This window comes from Schistocerca nitens, chromosome 2 (assembly GCF_023898315.1).
Source record: "Schistocerca nitens isolate TAMUIC-IGC-003100 chromosome 2, iqSchNite1.1, whole genome shotgun sequence".
Classification (NCBI taxonomy): domain Eukaryota; kingdom Metazoa; phylum Arthropoda; class Insecta; order Orthoptera; family Acrididae; genus Schistocerca; species Schistocerca nitens.
This window is the reverse complement of record NC_064615.1, coordinates 687,664,939-687,687,394: the sequence shown is the minus strand read 5'-3', so window position 1 is coordinate 687,687,394 and position 22,456 is coordinate 687,664,939. Positions and strand designations below refer to the sequence as shown.

The 22,456-nt window shown below is 42.5% G+C and overlaps 1 protein-coding gene across 1 annotated transcript in view; it reads left to right on the top strand.

Annotated features, from left to right (window-relative positions):
* The first annotated feature begins 8,719 nt into the window (after positions 1-8,719).
* The window catches only part of LOC126236840 (uncharacterized), a 66,198-nt gene continuing 52,461 nt past the window's right edge, over positions 8,720-22,456 (top strand). The window contains exon 1 of the mRNA XM_049946442.1: positions 8,720-8,832. The gene's annotated coding sequence lies outside the window, so the exon portion shown is untranslated. The remainder of the gene's footprint in view (positions 8,833-22,456) is intronic.

Sequence of the window (22,456 nt, the reverse complement as noted above, 5' to 3'; positions counted from 1 at the left end):
TAGAATAAATGATAATTAATTGAAACCCTCAGCTGCCGACAGGTGTTGTTGATATACCTCGATGGGGACAACTGAAAACGTGTGCCCCGACCGGGACCCGAACCCGAGATCTCCTTCTTTCATGGCAGACGCTCTATCCAATTCTTTCCTTTTTTTCGGTATTGTTCGTTGCGTTTGGTCTGGGCGGACGTCACAAGACATCCGTTCAAGTTGATCGTTGATTCCTTTACTCAGTTTTTTTTTATTATTACAGAGGGCGAGCAGCCATCTGACCGAACACGCTGAGCTACTGTGCCGGCAAAAGCCACAAAGGACACAGATGAATAGCGCGACTGCTGGGACTTATCCCTTGCACGCCTCCCGTGTCGGGACACACATTTTCAGCTGTCCCCATCGAGGTGTATCAACAACACCTGTCGGCAGCTGAGGGTTTCAATTAATTATCATTTATTAAAAAATATGTCCTTTAGTATAATAATCTGAATACAGATATACAGGGTGTTTAAAAAAGTGTGGAATACAAGTGTGGAATACTTTGAGAGGTGGGAGTACTCATCGAAATAAGAAAAATAAGTCCGATAAACATGTGACCCGAAACGCATACTTTACGAGATAAACACGTGTTTATAGGGAGGGTAGTGCGATGACTGGTTGCGGATATTAGCACAGTCGTTGCATTGGTGCTCCGTCAAATGTGTCAGCAGGGTATTATGATGTCTTATTCACAGTACTTTATCTACCGTTAGGTAGTCTGCAGGCAGTGTTGTGGGTCGAGTCGTGTGTAGGTTACGTCAGTTTTGGTCGTGTTTGTGTGCCTTGGTACGTATCCTGGTGATTTCCCTTCTTCCAAGCGCAGATTAACTTATGTGTTTACTGTTATTGGTGCGCCGGCCGAAGTGGCCGTGCGGTTAAAGGCGCTGCAGTCTGGAACCGCAGGACCGCTACGGTCGCAGGTTCGAATCCTGCCTCGGGCATGGATGTATGTGATGTCCTTAGGTTAGTTAGGTTTAACTAGTTCTAAGTTCTAGGGGACTAATGACCTCAGAAGTTGAGTCCCATAGTGCTCAGAGCCATTTGAACCATTTGTTATTGGTGCAGTACATTTACATTTTCTCTCTTTCACCTCTTGTTAGCAATGGAAGCCTATTACTCGACAACTGAAACGGCGGATATGATATTCTGCTATGGTTTAGCAAATGGACCTAGGTAGCGACCACGTGTCCTCTACGCTGAAAAATATCCACAGCGTAGAGTGGCCTCTGATAAGCTGTTTCGGCAGAATTTTCCAGCGTCTGAGGAACACAAGTGCCACTGCACCTCGGAAGACCGACAGTGGAAGGTCCCGCACAGTTCGCATGCCTGATATGGAGGAGCGTGTACTCTGTTCGATGGAAGAAACCCCCGGGGCCAATGTGTGGCGATTATTAGCAGCAGAATGCGTGCATCACTCTCTTATCTGGCGGGTACTTCATGAATATTTGCTGAGCCCACATCATGTACATCGCGTTGAGGCCCTAAGGTCACAGGATCCTCGTGGCAGACAGCGGTACTGTCAGTGGCTGTTGCCGCAGATCCACTTCTCACATCCAAGATTTTATTTACCGATGAGACGGGTTCACAAGACATGGTGTTGTGAATTACATAACCAGCATGTATGGGCAGCTGTAAGTTCCAAAGCAATCCAGGAAAGAGGGCATCACCATCGATTCTCAATCAACGTATGGGCAGGCGTACTTGGCAACAGATTAATACGGCCATACTACCTACAACAAAGGTTAACTGGGGTGCATTATCTGGATTTTCTCGTCAATGTAGTCCCTACGTTGCTGGAGGCTGTGCCATAGCAGCAATGAATAAAAAAGTCGTTCGTGTACGATGGCACATCAGCACACTTTCGAAACAATGTGCGGGAACATCTGACAGAGACATTTTGGGACGGCTGGATTGGTCGGGGGGAGGGAGGGGGTGGGACGGCTGGATTGGTCGGGGGGAGGGAGGGAGATACAGCTTGGCCTGCTCGTTCCCCAGACCTCAATCTCCTAGACTTTTGATTATGCGGACACTTGAAAGAAGCGGTCTACCCCACGCACGCCAATCTACGATGTGCAGACACTACAGGGTCGCGTCTTCAATGCGTGCCGGCAGGTACAACAACAGCCGGGGATACTTCAAAGAGAGAACTGACTCGTGGCGATAACATATTAGACCTTCTGGTGACAAACAGACCAGAACTATTTGAAACAGTTAACTCAGAACAGGGAATCAGCGATCATAAAGCGGTTACTGCATCGATGATTTCAGTCGTAAATAGAAATGTTAAAAAAGGTAGGAAGATTTTTCCGTTTAGCAAAAGTGACAAAAAGCAGATTTCAGAGTACTTGATGGCTCAACGCAAAAGTTTTGTCTCAAGTACAGATAGTGTTGAGAATCAGTGAACAAAGTTCAAAACCATCGTACAATATGCATTAGACGAGTATGTGATAAGCAAGATCGTAATAGATGGAAAATATCCACCGTGGTACAACAACCAAGTTAGAAAACTGCTGCGGAAGCAAAGGGAACTTCACAGCAAATATAAACATAGCCAAAGCCTTGCAGACAAACAAAAATTACACGAAGCGAAATGTAGTGCGAGGAGGGCTATGCGAGATGCGTTCAATGAATTCGAAAGTAAAGTTCTATGTACTGACTTGGCAGAAAATCCTAAGAAATTTTTGTCTTATGTCAAAGCGGTAGGTGGATCCACTCTGTGACCAAAATGGTACTGAAACAGAGGATGACAGACTAAAGGCCGAAATACCAAATGTCTTTTTCCAAAGCGGTTTCACAGAGGAAGACTGCACTGTAGTTTCTTCTCTAGATTGTCGCACAGATGACAAAATGGTAGATATCGAAATAGATGACAGAGGGATAGAAAAATGAAATCGCTCAAAAGGGGAAAGGCTGCTGGACCTGATGGGATACCAGCTCGATTTTACACACAGTACGCGAACGAACTTGGTCCCCTTCTTGCAACGGTGTACCGGAGGTCTCTAGAAGAGCATAGCGTTCCAAAGGATTGGAAAAGGGCACCGGTCATCCCCGTTTTCAAGGTGTGCAGAGCTATAGACCTATATCTCTAACGTCGATCAGTTGTAGAATTTTGGAACACGTATTATGTTCGAGTATAATGACTTTTCTGGAGACTAGAAAACTACTCTGTAGGAATCGGCATGGGTTTCGAAAAAGACGATCGTATGAAACCCAGCTCGCACTATTCGTCCACGAGACTCAGAGGGCCATAGACATGGGTTCCCAGGTAGATGCTGTGTTTCTTGACTTCCGCCAGGCGTATGATACAGTTCCCCACCGTCGTTTAATGAACAAAGTAAGATGATATGGACTATCAGACCAATTATGTGATTGGATTCAAGCGTTCCTAGAAAACAGGACGCAGCATGTCATTCTCAATGGAGAGGAGTCTTCCGAAGTTTTCTGGTGTGCCGCAGGGGAGTGCCATAGGACCGTTGCTGTTCACAATATACATAACTGACCTTGTGGATAACATCGGAAGTTCACAAAGGCTTTTTGCGGATGATGCTGTAGTATATCGACAGGTAGTAAAAGTGGAAAATTGTACTGAAATGCAGGAGGATCTGCAGCGAATTGACGCATGGTGCAGGGAATGGCAATTGAATCTCAATGTAGACAAGTGTAATGTGCTGCGAATACATAGAAAGAAAGATCCTTTATGATTTAGCTACAATATAGCAGGTCTGCAACTGGAAGCAGTTAATTCCATAAATTATCTGGGAGTAGGCATTAGGAGTGATTTAAAATGGAATGACCACATAAAATTAATCGTCGGTAAAGCAGATGCCGGACTGAGATTCATTGGAAGAATCCTAAGGAAATGCAGTCTGAAAAAAAAGGAAGTAGGTTACAAATGGTTCAAATGGCTCTGAGCACTATGGGACTCAACTGCTGTGGTCATAAGTCCCCTAGAACTTAGAACTACTTAAACCTAACTAACCTAAGGACATCACACACATCCATGCCCGAGGCAGGATTCGAACCTGCGACCGTAGTGGTCGTGCGGTTCCAGACTGTAGCGCCTTTAACCGCTCGGCCACTCCGGCCGGCGAAGTAGGTTACAGTACACTTGTTTGCTCACTGCTTGAATACTACTCAGCGGTGTGGGATGCGTACCAGATAGGGTTGATAGAAGAGATAGAGAAGATCCAACGAGGAGCAGCGCGCTTCGTTACAGGATCATTTAGTAATCACGAAAGCGTTACGGAGATAAACTCCAGTGGAAGACTCTGCAGGAGAGACGCTCAGTAGCTCGCTACGGGCTTTTGTTGAAGTTTCGAGAACATACCTTCACCGAGGAGTCAAACAGTATATTGCTCCCTCCTACGTATATCCCGCGGGGAGGCCATGAGGATAAAATCAGAGAGATTAGAGCCCACAAATGGCTCTGAGCACTATGGGACTTAACATCTCAGGTCATCAGTCCCCTAGAACTTAGAACTATTTAAACCTAACTAACCTAAAGCCATCACACACATCCATGCCCGAGGCAGGATTCGAACCTGTGACCGTAGCGGTCGCGCGGTTCCAGACTGAAAGGGCCCTCCAACCTGCTCGCGATTTTGACGATCTAAAGAGTCAATTGGACATAACTTCGCACGCTATCCCACAGAAGGACATGCAACAAATCTATCAATCCATGCCAAACCATTAGCTGCTTGCATAAGGTCCAGACGTGGACCATCTCGTTATTGATTTGCCGAATTTGTGAAGCTCTTTCTCTTGAAAGAACCATCCATTTTTTCTGAAGTCGTAATCATCAGTTTGTCTGTACATGCACATCACATCTACCGATTTCCGTTCCAGTCCGATAATTTCTTCGTGGTGCGTCATTTCTTTGTCTTGGAGTATATGTAGAACAGTATGACGTCTCTTATTTTCTGCAGCAGTCCACTTTATATATAGCAGCTGACGTTATAGTAATCTGCTACCATTACGCAGTCTCTTAAAATTTTTATGTCCATCATAAACAAATCTCTCAATTTTTTTAAATTAGACATTCAGCACCCGTATAAAATGCGAATTACGTGACGTGTGCTTTAAAAGTTACAGATATGTTATCCAACTGTGACAAATTTGTGCCGGGCTCGAATCCCAGCCTGATAGAAACTTTCATATCTCACATTTGGTTATTACAATTATACGCATTTCAGCTGATATCGCGAAATTCTCACCCACCGACTAATTTGAAATAAGGAGTCTATAAATTCCCAATTTAAACTGCAAGACACGTGTGAAAGATGGAAGAAAACCACACTGTTCGACAAGCTTTGTCAACGCCTGTCGGATCAAACACAGCGGGATCAAATACTATCACTGCAATACGCTGCTCTCGTCTGGACCACAATAAAAAATACATTCTCCCATTAACTACGAGAAGGTCGACGAGACGTGTACGTTCTCTTAAACCAATAGTTACACACAAGCCTACACAGCGAACAGCGACGCAGTTTTGAGCGATTCCGATTATAAGGTGACGTAGCTACAAGCATCCGAAATGATATGAAAGCACAGTTTTTCCTGAAAGTACCAGCAAAAACATACAGACGTTCATACAACTCATTCAAGCGAAACGAACGCATTGGTCACAGAAATACTTTAAACAGCTAGTAGATAATCATCATGCCACTATAGTGCAATGGTGTAGGGTTAGCATGTAAGGCTTGTAATGAAAACGTGCTAGGTCCTGGTTTCGATTCCACCCACCGCTAAAAATTTAAATAAAAACCGTCGGCAAAGCGGCTGAAGAGTTATAGTATAAGTAATCAGCATCGTTCTGACAATGGCCTTATCAAAGAGGACAGAGAGGTTGACAGAAGTTCGGGGCATCCTGCTATCCTTGCGGTAAGAAACGGCCCCTAAGGAATCAGAAATGATCAACGGCATGAGGACATGCAAGGCAGTGTTAATTGCTCCATTAAAGGCACAGTGCCTTTGCAGTATTATAGTGCAACGGTGGTTTGGAAGAACTACTAGCATATAAGGCGGAAGTCATAGACAACATTATTTCAGAATTTCTGAAAACGTTGGAGGAAGTCGCAATCGAATTACTAATCAAGTTGGTTGCAGAATCTATGAGTATTATCCTTTCGTAGAAATATCATCCACACATCCATGAAGTTAGCAAGGGCAGATACGTGTGAGAACAATGGCACAATTAGCTTACCATCTCATTCACACAAGGTTTTGACAAAAATAATGGACATAAGATTTGAAAAGAAACTCGAGGATCTGGTTGAGATAATCCAATTAACTATAGGAAAAATAAAGGAAACGGAGAGGTCAGTAATGGCTCCGTTTGATAATGGAACGAGAACTTAATAAGAAACAGTACATTTTCATACTATTTGTTGAGCGAGAAAATCGTGCGATAACGTAAAGTAGTGAAATGTGTTCTAAGCTCTGAGCAAAACAGGAAAATCCGGGTAGTATACAATATGTACGAGAACATAAATGGTAAAATAGGAATGGAAGAGCAAGAACGAAGTGCTTCCATTAGAAAAGGCATTAGAAAGGGATATAATTAGCGTCCAGGAGTGGGATTAAATTTCAGAGTGAAACGACATCAATTATAAGACTTCTCGGTGACATTGCTGTTACTGTAAATGAGGACGCAATGCTGGACCTTTTGGGTGGAATGAACAGTGTAATGAGCACACAGCATTGAGAGAAAACCGGAGAAAGACAAAAATGATTAAAAATAGCTGAAACCGGATTAGCGATAAGCTTAATGGGGTAGTCGAAGTAAAGGAATTGCGCTACACTGGAAGCAAAAACCACATGACAGACATGGCAGACGCAAGAAGGAGGACGTGAAAATCAGAAAAGCACATGCAAAGAGGGCAATCCTGACCACAAGAGTTCTAGTAGCATCAAATATTCACATTAATTTGAGGAAGAAATTCTGAATTGTGCGTTTGGTGCACAGAGTTGTATGTAAGTGAATCATGAACTGTGGGATAAAGAAGAGAAAAGAAGAGAATCTAAGAATCTGAGATATGGTTCTATAGAAGGATGTTGAAAATTTAGAAGACTGATAAGATAATAAGTGAGCAGGTTCTCTACTGAGTAGGCGAGGAGAGGAACATGTGGAAAACTTGGAGAAGTAGAAGGCAGGGCATGATAAAAATGTGATAGTCTATGATACTAGAGGGAGCTGAAGAGCATAAAGACTGTAGGGGAAGACAGAGTTTGGAATACATCCAACAAATAACGGAGGACGTTGGGTGCAAGTGGCACTCTGAGATGAAGAGGTTTACACAAGAGAGGGATACGTGACAAGCGGCATCAAAACAGTCAGTACACTGATAGCCTGAGAAAGAAGAAAACAGCGTGGAGGAAAGGCTACTGTAGACTATCGTAAGTAAACAATACGTTAGTTTTCAAAATGTGTGTGAAATCTTGTGAGACTTAACTGCTAAGGTCACCAGTCCCTAAGCTTACACACTACTTAACCTAAATTATCCTAAGGACAAACACACACACCCATGCCCGAGGGAGGAGTCTAACCTCCGCCGGAACCAGCCGCACAGTCCATGACTGCAGCGCCCTAGACCGCTCTGTAACCCTGCGCAGCAGTTAGTTTTCCCAGCAGCTTTGGCCGTCATACCCGCTTTACCTGTATGTTAGGTGTGTTGCATACCTATCGGGCGTTACCTCGTAACGATCACTTTCCCTACGTAAGTGAACAGTGTCTTACTGGATTCTCTGATAGCCAGTTCAAAAAATGGTTCAAATGGCTCTGAGCACTATGGGACTCAACTTCTGAGGTCATCAGTCCCCTAGAACTTAGAACTACTTAAACCCAACTAACCTAAGGGCATCACAAACATCCATGCCCGAGGCAGGATTCGAACCTGCGACCGTAGCGGTCTCGCGATTCCAGACTGTAGCGCCTAGAACCGTACGGCCACTTCGGCCGGCAAATATAAAATAAACAGCAAAACAAAAATATATCAAACATCGTTTCAGAACTTGGTCGAACTTCTATAAAACACATTTCTGTTATTCATAAACAAGTTTCACATTGTGCATGTAAACTGTACTTAAATCAAAAGGATTTGCTTTGGTTACACAAAAGTGGTGAAGTTACGCAATCAGCTAATTTTCAGTACTCATAAAAACGCAATTTATATTCCTTAAGGATATAAAATACACAATGGAGTAACACTGAATGACGTGTGGTTCTAATTATGTGCAAAGAAAAAACAATCAACAAAACAAGAAAACAACGAGCAGTCGTTGACTCTCAGGTTCTCTCTTACACATTTATTTATGCTTCTTTCCCTTCAAATGCCACCACTGTTACCCGTAATGATACCATTTACTGCGTCTTTAATGTTGTCAAAACTACCGAACCGTAATTTTGGTAGAACGCTACTCTGAAGCAAAGCTTTTGCAAGGAAGGAACCTACCACATTGTGGTAGTGCTGGTAAAGATGTGCATGGTTAGCGATATCACCCTGGGAACCATTCCGGGAGACCCACAGAGGAAGCGGAGGACGGGCGACGTCTTTTCGCGGACGTCCATTTGTAGTGCGCACGTCCTCGACCTGCTAGTTCTCTGGGAATGGACGATTGCGCAACGCGTAGTCCGTGACGCCCCTCTGCCCGGCCTGCGGCACACGATATGCCGGCCGTGGAACGGCGGAGGCGCGCTGCCGGCTGCTGTCAGCTTTAGTCTGCACTGAGCAGCGTCTGCACACACACCGCCAGCCGCCGCGCCGCCAGAACCTGCGGGCAGATACCGGCAGCTTATTGGTTAGTTTGTCCACGCCAGCTCCTAAAGTGTTGTACCTACATTCCGCTTTGCTGCTAGTTATCAAGAGGCTTCTGAAAGTTGTTGTGGACGGGTTTTGCATGTGCATCCACTCAACACATGTTTGACTTCCATGAGTTCGCCAAAAGCGACGTTTCATCCATCTCGACGTTTAGTGTTTGAAATTGCACACCTGTAGCCATGTTATTCACGTTGAACTGTGTCTGAAAGAGCTTTCTCTCCGACTGCTGTTGACGAGAGCGTTGGAGGTTAATTTGCTAATTATTGTCGCATACAAATCAAATTGAAGTGGTGATGTTTCCATCCTTTCCCTCCGTTTTCTGAAGTAAAAACGATAAGCTACTTGCCCTCATAAATGCAGTACTGTATCTAATGTTTTCTCTTATCTCTTTTCTTGTGTGATCCTGAGGCTCTAGAAGATTTGCTAATGCTTTTTGCTGTAACCTTTTTTTTTCACCTATTAAACGCAGATACAGAAAACATTTTTTTTTTTGGAATATTAGATTATGTTGAAAGAAGCAGTCATCTATGCCGCACTTCTCTGTAAGCTCTCAGTGCGATTCGACAAGCATTCTAAACAAACGATACGATTTCGACTCTGCTGACGAGCAGTTTAGGCAATAAGAGAACACAAGATTTTGAAATGCCGTGCTACAGAAGAATGCTGAAGGATAGACAGGTATAACACGTAACTAATGAGGACGTACTTAAGTGGGGAGGCAATAAATTTTTGTCACAACTTGACAAAAAGTGGGGATCGGTTGATAGGACACACTCTGAGACTCAAGGGATCACCACTTTAGTACTGGAAGGAAGTGCAGTGGGTAAAAGGTTCAGAAGGATGCAGGGCTTAGTAGTTACTCGGAGGTGAAGAGACTTGCTCAGGTTAGACTAGCACGGTGAGTTGCATCAAACCAGTCTTGTGACTTACGGTCACAATAACAACTGTTGTATTTACAATTCTAGGGTGTGCCGCCGGATAACATTGCGCTAGTCCCACAATGGCACATGTAAGCAGCTGTTCGACATCTTCCGTTTATAGCCAGTCTTTTCACATCCTTTTGTTAGGTTTCTGTTCGCGTTGCTAAATCATTTTCTTTAATCACTACTGAACTTATTAATTATTTTAGTAACATATTTCAAAACTGCCTGTGCACCTATTAAATAATGCGCTATTGTACGTTCTTAAGCGCCTCTTTTCATTTATTTAAAGCACTGTCGACGCTTTGTAGTCAGAACGATTTAAAATTCACGTCTAATGCTAGATCTAAAGGAAAGCTAAATTTTTTGTCTATTTCAGTCCAGGCAACACACTGTGTATGTAACCCATCAAACGAAACACTTACGGTAGAATAAATGCGTATTTTTAGTATTTGCAAGGACAGAATTGAAACTCGTTACGTAATCTCACAAACTACGGACAGTATTGCAACACAAATTAAGAATTTAGTCCTTATCTAGTTACTATTTCCTCTTTCTTATTTAAAGTTAGAGTTCCGTTCAGTTTGTTGCGTAGCTGTGTGCTTTCTGTTTCTTATATTAGGAGAAGAGCACAACCTTATAGTCTTTCTCTTAAAAGACGTGGCAGTACCCAGAGCGTATACATTCCTTTTGAAGGCCAAGTTGCATTTTCGCGCAGTTTGCTCCCGACAACGTCATCCGTGAAAAATCTTAGCTTAAAACTGTCACGTATTATGAGTTCAGTGACACAATTTGTAGACAAAAACAGTCGTTGCAAAGTTCCACGAGGCAGGTTGGAATTGTCTGGCCTCAGAGGATTACGGGCTGTGTTGTAACTACGAAGAAAAGACTACTACAGCTACAAATCTGACCAGCTCTTTACGGAATCGAGGTTTCTTTATCAGTAGTCATAGCCAGCTGTAGTGCAGTAAATGCTCAGGACACACACAGCTGCTCCTGTTCCGTCACTTACGCCTCTGACGCAAGTGTTTCAGACGTTGTAATCTGAAGTCTTATTTACTAATGCCACGAAAGTTAACAGTATAACCAGCATTCTTCGCTTTAACTGCGGTACTGTCGCTGTTGACAAGCCTCGAATTTCCAGTTCTTTATCGGTATTTCGTTTATTCCTTTAGTCTGATCAGTACAGTCGAGGACAAACTGTTTGCGTGTAAAACCAGACAAAGGAGGTTGCGGCACAGTTATCAACGTGCTGGTGAAAGTACAGTACCCACCTGTAAGCTGACTGCCGTGACCTGTAGAATAGCGGAGGTTTCCGTTGAAAACAGTATGACTGCAATTTTAACTTTACATGTGACGCACTAGAATAGAAACGGTCGAAAAATGACATTCTGACTGACATTTAGTGCACTGCGTCTATGGGTGCAACGGGTCTTTTACAGGAACACTTCAGTTCATTATACTGTGTGACGATTCCGTCAAACGTTTGTTTGCGTATGGCATGGTAGTTCAGTATAAAGGCGGTAAGTAAAATTTTATGATGAAACGCAAGGTTCTGTTTGTTTTGGAGGCTTGAGTTTTACTCCAAACCCAGTTAAGAAAATTAAAATTTAATTACACGTAAACACTCTAACTGAAATAATCGATTGTGACATTTAAAATAACTCTTGCATCGGTGTTCAGGAAATTAATGATCTTTCGAGAGGGGGATGTGAGAACTGCTAGAGAGAAGAGATTTGCAGTTGTTACTTATCCGAGGATAAAGCGAAGACCTCGGACTACAGTCGAAATGGTGTCGATTTCAGTCATTTTTTGTCAATTTGATACATGTTCCGCCGTAACGGAAGCCAAGCATCAATTTGATCTGACAAATAGTCTTTGTATTTTAAACGGCTATTTTAATTGTTCTATGTTGCTTTCAAATGAATAGTTTCGAATTCTGGGTCGTCATAACTTTTTTAGTCTGGAAGTTTGATCGGCAACCAAAACCTATTCTGAATTGGTGGTTTCATAAAGAACCTGCTCCGTTATTACCAACAGTCAAAAAATGGGCGACTCAACTCAGACATCGCCGTACTGTCCTTGAAGGTGATCTGCGCAAAGGATACGTAGTAACTAAGCCACAGAAAACACAAATGCTGCTCCTGTGTAACATCGAGGGGACACAATATAAGTAGTATTGTACTATCGGTACTTTTAGACCCAGGACACAGCTGACGGGACACGCATGGCTCAAGAATGAATCTAAAATTTACACGAAGGCTTACCTATGATACATCACGGTGCAAGAAGGATACGCATTTGTTGGCCACTGAAATAAGTAATGTGGAATCTACGAGGCGAGTTCAATAAGTAATAAAACACTTTTCCTGAAAGCAGGTTGGTATTGTTCAGGATTCCAATACTCCTTAATAATACCCACTCTTCTGGCTGCAAAGCCCCATTTTTCAGCATAATCTCCTTTCAATGCGACGGCCCTAAGCCACCTTGTTGGGAGGGCCTCTGTACCCCCACAGTACCACTCTACTGGTCGACGTCGGAGCCAACATCTCGATGCATCAATAATCTCCCCATCATTGAGCTACTGCTTCCCGCGGAGTGCATCCTTTATTGGACGAAACAGGTGCAAGTCGGAAGCGCGAGATCCATGCAGTAGGGTGGATGAGGAACAGTCTAATGAAGTTTTGGGAGCTAGTCTCTGGTACCAGTCTTGGGTGAGGCCTTGCGTTGTCACGGACAAGGAGAAATTAGTTTGTATTTTTGTAGCGGTGAACACGCCGAAGTTGTTCCTCCAATTTCCTGATAGTAGCGCAGTACACCAGAGTTGATGGTTGCACCGTGAGGGAGTACATCAAACAGAATAACCAATTAAGAGTCGCTGAAGACCGTTGCCATGACTTTACCAGCTTGGGTTGCGGCTTTGTATATTTCTTCGAAGGCGAGGTGGTGTGGCGCCATGCGATGGATTGCTGTTGTGTGAACCCATAATTCACAGCCTGTGTCGATGTCCGACAAAAAATTGACACGATTAGCAGTTTCGCACAGATGGTCCTTCGTTGCGCTTAATGGTCTTCTGTTAGGCTTCGAGAAACCCAGCGGGCTAACACCTGAGTACACTAACTAGTGCCAGCGTTACGAGCAGAGACGTTCAGTTATGCAGCAAGGTATCTGACTGTGATCTGTGGATCACCTCCAATGAGTCTGCCGGCACAATCTAACAATGCAGGGGTCAGAGCTGTGTGCGGCCGGCAGGCACACTGGATGTCAGACAGGCTAGCGCGACCTCCTTGCGACGATGACGATGACGATGTTTGGTTGTGAGGCGCTCAACTGAACGGTCATCAGCGCCCGTTCAAAGTCCCCATTTTTGCACAGTCCACTTTTTAAACAATCTAATGTAGTCACTTTCATGGATGATGATTGTAATGACAACACAAACACCCTATCCCCAGGCAGAGATAATCCCCATCCTGGCCGGGAATCGAACGCGGGACTCCGTGATCCAGAGGCGGCAACGCTAGCTAAAAGACTCTTCTTGCGATAATGACACACGAGTGCCAAAGGATATCTTGCATGATCTGGTTTTCCGCCGAAAGAGCCTCAGTGATATAGCTCTGCTTGGAACGCACTTCCATTGCAATTTTGAAGGCTACGTATAGCGCTGCCACCCATCGAAACTTCATGAAACTATAGGGGCTGAATCGGGAATATTCCATGATGTCCACAAAAAATTCGGCATTTTTCAACCGAAACTGGGTACCAAAAAGTTTTACATTACTTATTGAATGTCACTCTAATTTTACAAAAATATAACGTATGTTAATAAAAGAAGCTTTAATTTTATTTTGTGCACCGAATTGTTACGGTGTGGAGGTGGGTAGCCCATTGGAAGCACGTTAGGGTTCAGCTCGCCTTCTCTTCCGTATATACCAAAAGTTAGAACTGTCTCGCACTGATAATATGCTTACCCTCCGGTTCAAAGTTCTGTCCGAGACAATGTGACTGGAAACCAAGTACTTGTTTGGCTTGGAAACACATCTGGAAAGCATGTAGCCGCCGACTCATAGGTTAGCGAACCATTCCAGCATATAGCGCAGAGGATGGACACGACGTAGAATCCTAATTCAGAAGGCTTCTTAGCGATTGTCAAGTCACAGCAGAATTCTCGTATAGTAGATGGTGGACGGTATTTTGCACAACTGATATTTTGTGGACACACTTATCGAAGATTGTACTAACTCACTGCAACTCAACTTATTGCAATTCCAACAGTGGCTACCCTCTAAACTTGCATAAACATCCAGTTTGAAGTCTATGGAATGCACAAATAGTCCAATGCATGCAAAGCCCCCACTTATACACAATGACGGTTTCCAAAACGTGACGTCAGCTTACCGAGACAGTACCCCTATCCCTGAAATCACAGATGAAGTCTGTATGCAATTGTGTGGTTTCGGCGATCGTGAAGTGAAATGTTGTTTCTGTGTAGTTGACGATTTCTATATGAGAACGGAGATGGTGAAATCCAGCGCTTGGTAGTAAAGGATGTTGTGTTCAACACTGGTTCTGTTTCAAATAGTGCAGCTCATGACATAAGTTCTTGGCTTGTAGAAAATAAACTGCCGCTCGGTTTTTATAGTTTCTAACACATAATTCAACAAAAACGACGTTTTAATTTCACAGAATGGGCATATGATTAGTGAAACTGAACAGTTCAAATTTCTAGGTGTTCAGATAGAGAGTAAACTGTGGTGGAAAGCTCACTTTCAGGATCTCGTTCAGAGATTTAATGCTGCCATTTTTACTATTCGAACGGTATCTGAAGTAAGTGATGGTTCGACACGAAAAATAGTCTACTCTTCTTATTTTCATTCGCTTACGTCGTATGGTATTACATTTTGGGGTAACTCTTCCCACTCTGAGTATATTTTTGGCTCAGAAACGGGCAGTTCGGGCAATAAGTGGTGTAAGTTCATTAACATCTTGTCGACCCCTGTTCACTAGTCTGGGTATTCTGACATTGGCCTCTTTATATATATATATATATATATATATATATATATATATATATATATATATATATATATATATATATATATATATATATATATATATATATATATATATTCTTCACTCTCGATTCTTATTAACAATATCAGCTTATTCCTAAGCATTAGCAGGTTTCGTTCATTTAATACTAGGCACAAATCCAATCTGCATTTGGATCGCACTTCCTTGACTCTTTTGCAGAAAGGTGTGCAGTATACTGCTGCATCCATTTTCAACAAGCTACCACAAGAATTCAAATATCTTAGCAGTAATCGATGCGCTTTCAAATCGAAACTGAAGAGTTTCATCATTGGTCACTCCTATTCTGTCGTGGAGTTCTTTGAAAAATTAAGCTGATTGTTGTTGTTTGTTGATTGCGCTTACTTAAACTTATGGCTTGACTTTTTCAGGTTCATAAACATTTTATTTTGTCTGTTATTACTTTTATTTGCAATTTTATGTACTGACACGTCGCATTTGCTTCTCAATTTGGTCCTACGGAACTAGACCTATAAAGTAAAAGAAAGAAGAAAATTTGTAACTTATGGTTCTCGAGATGCACAAAGACAAGGTTAGCAACATCATCCGAAGGAACGACCAGCAACAACTTCCTCTTGTGTACCCACTCGATAAATATCTACGCCGAGGGTTGGAACTGACCCCAGGATGTTGACAAACAACCTGGGATTACGAACCGAACGCCCCAAAAGCCGTTCCCAGTCTACGTACCGTATACAACCCTAATATTCTACAGATATAAAGATAGAATAAATTATTTCAGATATATTGAAGTAGCAGCTAGTGTTTCCTAAATGGAACTAGGATTTTTAGCGATGCCCGATAACTTCTAAGATTGAAAAAAACTGTGTTTTGTAAGAAATATATCGGCAAAATAAATTTGAGATTAGCTAAAAGTAAGACCTATACCTAATTACCATGCTAAATTAGCTTCATACGTCAAACATAACTGTATTTACATTACCATCACATTTCCTGATATGTTTCGCGAAAAGTTTCGGAGTATACAAAGGAAGCCGCTTTCCAGGATCTGTGTAACGGCTTTTCATGTAATTCAGTATTCCACAAAACGACAGATTATTTCTCCGGTACTTCAGCAAGTGAGAATTTTATGAGAATGAGGCATGCAACAACTTCCACTATCACTTTGCAGAAACTTTATTTTGGAATAGAGAAGAGTTCATAAAGGGTGTATACATTATGTGGGACGTTGTCTGTGTGGCCACATTCGAGCTCAGACGTAACGAAACCTTTCTTGTTTCGCACGTTGTCAGTCTCCATTACGACGATTCTCCAGAGAGCAACTATGTTCTAATTTAGATTATAGCGACGGTCTTCTGATACTAAGCCTCTGTTTCAGGTGATAACGCCACTGTGTCACATGCCGTGAACTTCTCGGCGATTCCGAATGTGTCATCTGTGCCTGCATCCACCCCCCCCCCCTCCACCCAGTCATTCTCTCTCTCTCTCTCTCTCTCTCTCTGCTTGTGCGCAATTGCCAGGAATACTTAAAATATTAACTTCAAGTATATTTATGTGACTGTTAACGATATTTGCTGCAAAGCAGGAATATAAAACATCTGCAGTAAGCCCACTGAAGTACCACGAGGCACAAGTAGTATTTGTTTTTCTGGAGCTAAGAAATGATTGGCAAATATAACCGGTTTCTATTTTATTGAATGGCTTTACCAAAGAAGCGAAAAAACTTGTCATAAGTGTTCCTTGTTACAGTAAATTTGCCGGCCGTAGTGGCCGAGCGGTTCTAGGCGCTTCAGTCGGGAACCGCGCGACCGCTGCGGTTGCAGGTTCGAATCCTGCCTCGGGCATGGATGTGTGTGATGTCCTTAGGTTAGTTAGGTTTAAGTAGTTCTAAGGGACTGATGACCTCATATGTTAAGTCCCATAGTACTCAGAGCCGTTTGAACCATTAGAACTGTAAATATCCCTTAAATTATTGTTTGACAAAAGATTGTCAAAGTTATGAATACATGCTTCGTTTTGTAAGAGTTATGACTCTTGTTCTTATACTTAATGGGTGTTGCTTAGGACTTCAGTGATTGGGACATTAACAACTTATATACTGTACCATTTGCAGGATATTTAACTGGAGCACTCGGTTCCGCTTCATTGTATCTCAGTTTAACGCAACGGCTTCGTGTCTTCGTGACACGCTGAATATGCATATGGGAACTTCCTTATTTATGCATATTGGATTCGTCAGTGTTCGAAAGGGGTATGTGAGAAGTAAGGATGAAATCCGACCACCGCTACTCCAGTCTCTGAGACACTGTTGGTTTGCATCTTCCAGCTTAACGGATCCTCATCAGTATGTTAAGCTGTTAGGAAAGCCACTTCGCTCCTCCATATGCATTATACTCCTGACGAAAGGGCAGTGACTGACAGTATGCTCTGGATACTTATTCGTTAGACAAACAAGAGGAAAAAGTAGTGGAAATGTTTAATTTGGAAATGGAATACGAAAAAGATGTAGTCTTTCACCCTTGCTGTTCAGTCTATACAATGTCGGAAATGAGAGTTCAGGAGTGGGAAGAAAATTCAGGGTGGGTACTATCCTCTGTTAGAATTAAGGTGAATTGCAGAAGCTGTTGATTGGAATGGACAGACTATTCAGCACACAGAATGTATTGACAGTGAACTGAAGAAAAACAAAAGGAGAAATGATCGGCAATAAACTAAATACCAAAACTGAGTGCCACGAAATATGCGAAGCGGAGAAGTTGTACCATCTTGGACTCAAAATAACAAATGACGGACGAAACAAGGACATAAAAAGCAGACTAGCAGGAGTAAAGGGGACATTCCTGGCCAAAAGAAGTCTGTCCATATCAAATATCAGTGTTAATTTGAGGAGAAAGCTTCTGACAACGTATGTTTTGAGCAAAGAATGGTACAGAAGCGAGTCGTGAACGGTGGGAAAACCGGAAACGAAGAGCATTGAAGCGTTTCAGATGCGGTGCTGTAGTATGACATCGAAAATTATGTGGATTCTCAGCAGAATCGGTGAGTAGAGGAAAACTACATAGTAGAAGAGTCAGGATGATAGACGATGTGTGAAGACGTCAGGGAATAACTTCAATCGTATTCGAGGGAGATGTAGAGGGTAAAATCTGTAGAGGAATACAGAGACTGGAAAACAGTCAACGAATGGAGTGAAAGTGCCTTGGCACAGGAAAGGAATTGGTCTCGGGCCGCATCAAACCAGTGAGAAGACTGATGAAAAAAATCATTTTTATTGTATGATTGCATTCATAAAACCCCATCATGATGACAGCTTCATTGTAATGTGACTGTTTTGGACACAATTTTCATAATTCGTAAAAAACTAATTACCTTACCTAGTACAAAAACTAAAAATCGAATTAGAACTGACCTTAAGAACATACAATGAAGTTCCCAGAACAAATATCTCACGAAATAAGCATCAAACGAAAAAGCTACAAAGAACGAATCTCGTCTAGTTTGAAGGAGGAAACCAGATGGCGCTATAGTTGGCCCGCTAGATGGCGCTGCTCGGTCAAACGGATATAAACTGCGTTTTTTAAATAGGAACCCACATTTTTTATTACGTATTCGTGTAGTACGTAAAGAAATATGAATGTTTTAGTTGGATCACTTTTTTCGCTTTCTGATAGATGGCACTGTAATAATCACAAACGTATAAGTACGTATCACGCAACATTCCGCCAGTGCGGACGGTATTTGCTTCGTAATACATTACCCGTGTTAAAATGGACCGTTTACCAGTTGCGGCAAAGGTCGATATCGTGTTGATGTATGGCTATTGTGATCAAAATGCCCAACGGGCGTGTGCTATGTATGCTGCTCGGTATCCTGGACATCATCATCCAAGTGTCCGGACCGTTCACCGGATATTTACGTTATTTAAGGAAACAGGAAGTCTTCAGCCACATGTGAAACGTCAGTCACGACCTGCAACAAATGATGATGCCCAAGTAGGTGTTTTAGCTGCTGTCGCGGCTAATCCCCACATCAGTAGCAGACAAATTGCGCAAGAATCGGGAATCTCAAAACGTCAGTGTTGAGAATGCTACATCAACATCGATTTCACCCGTACCATATTTCTATGCACTAGGAATTGCATGGCGACGACTTTGAACGTCGTGTACAGTTCTGCCACTGGGCACAAGAGAAATTACGGGACGATGACAAGATATTTTGCACGCTTTTTATTTAGCGACGAAGCGTCATTCACCAACAGCGGTAACGTAAACCGGCATAATATGCTCTATTGTACAACAGAAAATCCACTATGACTGCGACAAGTAGAACATCAGCGACCTCGGCGAGTTAATGTATCGTTCGGCATTATGGGAGGAAGGATAATTGGCCCCCATTTTATCGATGGCAATCTAAATGGTGCAGTGTATGCTGATTTCCTACGTAATGTTCTACCGTTGTTACTAGAAGATGTTTCACTGCTTGACAGAATGGCGATGTACTTCCAACATGATGGATGTCCAGCACATAGCTCGCGTGCAGTTGAAGCGGTATTGAATAGCATATTTCATGGCAGGTGGATTGGTCGTCGAAGCACCATACCATGGCCCGCACATTCACCGTATCCGACATCCCCGGATTTCATTCTGTGGGGAAAGTTGAAGGATTTTTGCTATTGTGATGCACCGAAAACGCCTGCCAACATGCGTCAGCGCATTGTCACTGCATGTGCGAACATTACGCAAGGCGACTACTCGCTGTTGAGAGGAATGTTTTAACACGTATTGCCAAGCGCATTGAGGTTGACGGCCATCATTTTGAGCATTTATTGCATTAATGTGGTATTTACAGGTAATCACGCTGTAACAGCATGCGTCCTCAGAAACGATAAGTTCACAAAGGTACATGTATCACATTGGAACAACCGAAATAAAAACGTTCTGTATTTGAATTTATAAAACCTACCTGTTACCAACTGTTCGTCTAAAATTGTGAGGCATATGTTTGTTACTATTACAGCGCCATCTATCACAAAGCTAAAAAAGTGGTCCAACTAAAACGTTCATATTTCATTACGTACTACACGAATATGTAATAAAAAATGGGGGTTCCTATTTAAAAAAACTCGTTGATATCCGTTTGACTTGTGGCAGCGCCATCTAGCCGGCCAACCATAGCGCCACCTGGTTTCCCCCTTCAAGCTAGGCAAGTTTCGTCTTTGTAGTTTTTTCGTTTGATGCTTACTTCGTGACATATTTGTCCCGGTCACTATTAATGGACAACCCTGTATATACGTGTGTATGATAAACCCCTTCCCTCGAAAATTTCTCTCCTCCATGCCTCGGGTGTGTTGCCACGGATGACGTGTCACTGATCTCATATGTACTAAGATTGCAATACACCCGATGTGCCTATTTGCTTCCACCGCCCTGAGTGTAATGCGTAAGTTATAATTAATGTTCACCAACCCCACGTCTTCTACAGCTGTTGTCCCATGCGCAGAAAAACAGCACGTAGATCTTGAATCCGTTATCTTGGGGCTGTAAGAAACTCTTAGCGAGAAACTGATATTATGTGAATAATTATATTTTCAGTTTTTTTTATACGGGATGCCAGTCGCTTTTTATTAAAAGACACGAAAAACTGCACAATTACATTCCACTTTAGAGTCACAAATAGTTTCCATTCCTCAACAAAATAATGATTTGCGTATTTCCGCAATTACTGTCACACTGTTGTCAACTACATGTCCAAATAACCATACATTGCTAATGAAATCTCAACCTGATACCGACCGAGGCAGACAACATGTCTGTCCTCCGACACTGTCGAACCAGCTCTGATTTGACAGCCGAAACACTTCGCCCGCCATGAATGTTCGACGCTATTCGAAGATCTTCGAAGTGGTTCGTCTGTCTTTACGTTTAGCAACTGTTTTTTTTGTTCTGCTTGCGAAATAATGGAATGATAGGAAGTTATTGAGAGAGGCTTTAATATGCCGGCCGGAGTGGCCGAGCGGTTCTAGGCGCTACAGTCTGGAACCGCGCCACTGCTACGGTCGCAGGTTCGAATCCTGCCTCGGACATGGATGTGTGTGTTGTCCTTAGGTTAGTTAGGTTTAAGTAGTTCTAAGTTCTAGGGGACTGATGACCTCAAATGTTAAGTCCCATAGTGCTCAGAGCCATTTGAACCATTTTGCTTTAGTATGAAATGCAAGTAAATACGCTGTTTAGCTTTTCTGATATTAATAACAGAATATTATCATTTTGCCGCGCAACTTCCGAACGCAGCAGCCAATCACAGAGGAGGACAACAATTTAGGTGGTCTTTCTCTCGATACCCGTGCCGAAAAAACCATCTGTCATCGGTACATCACACCACATTGTCATCTCAAGGTCGTGGTTCGCCGAAACGCACCGGAGAAGGTAGTTTGTGTGCAATTTTGACGGCATGGTGGCTTAAGGAAGTGTCCTGTATGACAGATTGTCAGAACTGCTAACTGTTGCCGAATTCTGGAAACATAAGGAATGCTGCATGTCTAGCTACTTTCCGATAGGAGCGCATGACGACGGTGTACTTCGTCGAATATTTCGAGGGAATTTGTATGTTGGCTTAAAGGATTATGAGCTTGAATAAGTGTCAAGAATGTGAGATGCTCGTAACTGTAAACTGTTGTCGGTCTCCGTAAGCGTGCTACATGTGTAGATATTGCCCATTAGCATTTCAAGGAGGTGTAATTCGTCGAAAGGCATCGAGGAAGTTTCTTTGTGCGACGCCTTAACGGCTTAAGCAAGTGTCACGCATTCGTGCTTAAGATTCTCAGAACTGCAAAGTTTTGGTGATTCAGTGCGTTATCGAGACTTAAATCTGGTCGCTTTACCTCCTAGGAAATTAAAAACAAATTCCCTCAGCGTCCTTAAATAACAAAGCTCTCAACATGTTGTGGTTAGTATAACGCACTTGATCAGCCGCGGAGTTAGACCGTAAAGTGTGTCGCTACTTGTTGATGTTGTACGGATATACTCTGCAGTCGTTTGGTAACGGATCTTGGTTTTCGTGCAAAACGTCCTGAACGACAGGTAATAGGGTTCACATTTTCAGTATATAACAGCACCTCACAAGTATTTGTCACATGCTCTTTATTTTCTAAATTTTGACTGTGATTGTGTATCAGTTGTTTAAGAAATCTGACTGAAATTCATCTTCGAAATACACCATAATAATACACACAAAATGCAAGAAATGTTTGAGTTAGGTTACAAAAAGCTGTTATTACTGGTTCTAGCAAGGTAATATTCCGGACGTCAGTTTATACCAGCCACATGCACGTATTAGAAAACAAGGTAATCGTGATAGTTAAATTTAAAATTTCTGTAAGTAAATAAACTTCTTCACTAAAATTTTCATGAGAAAGCTGTTTCAAGGGATCAACTTTGGGCTACGGTACCGTCGTGGGACAATAATTAACAGGAAATTCACTGCCTCATGTTAACAATTACGAAAAAAGTCTGGATGGGCCTGAATAAAGCAATATGTTAAGTCATCACGGAAGATAATCGACAGGACTACATTCCTTATATAGAGGGTGACGTAAAAGTCCGTTAACATTTGAAAATGCGCTATTTCACGGAATAATGT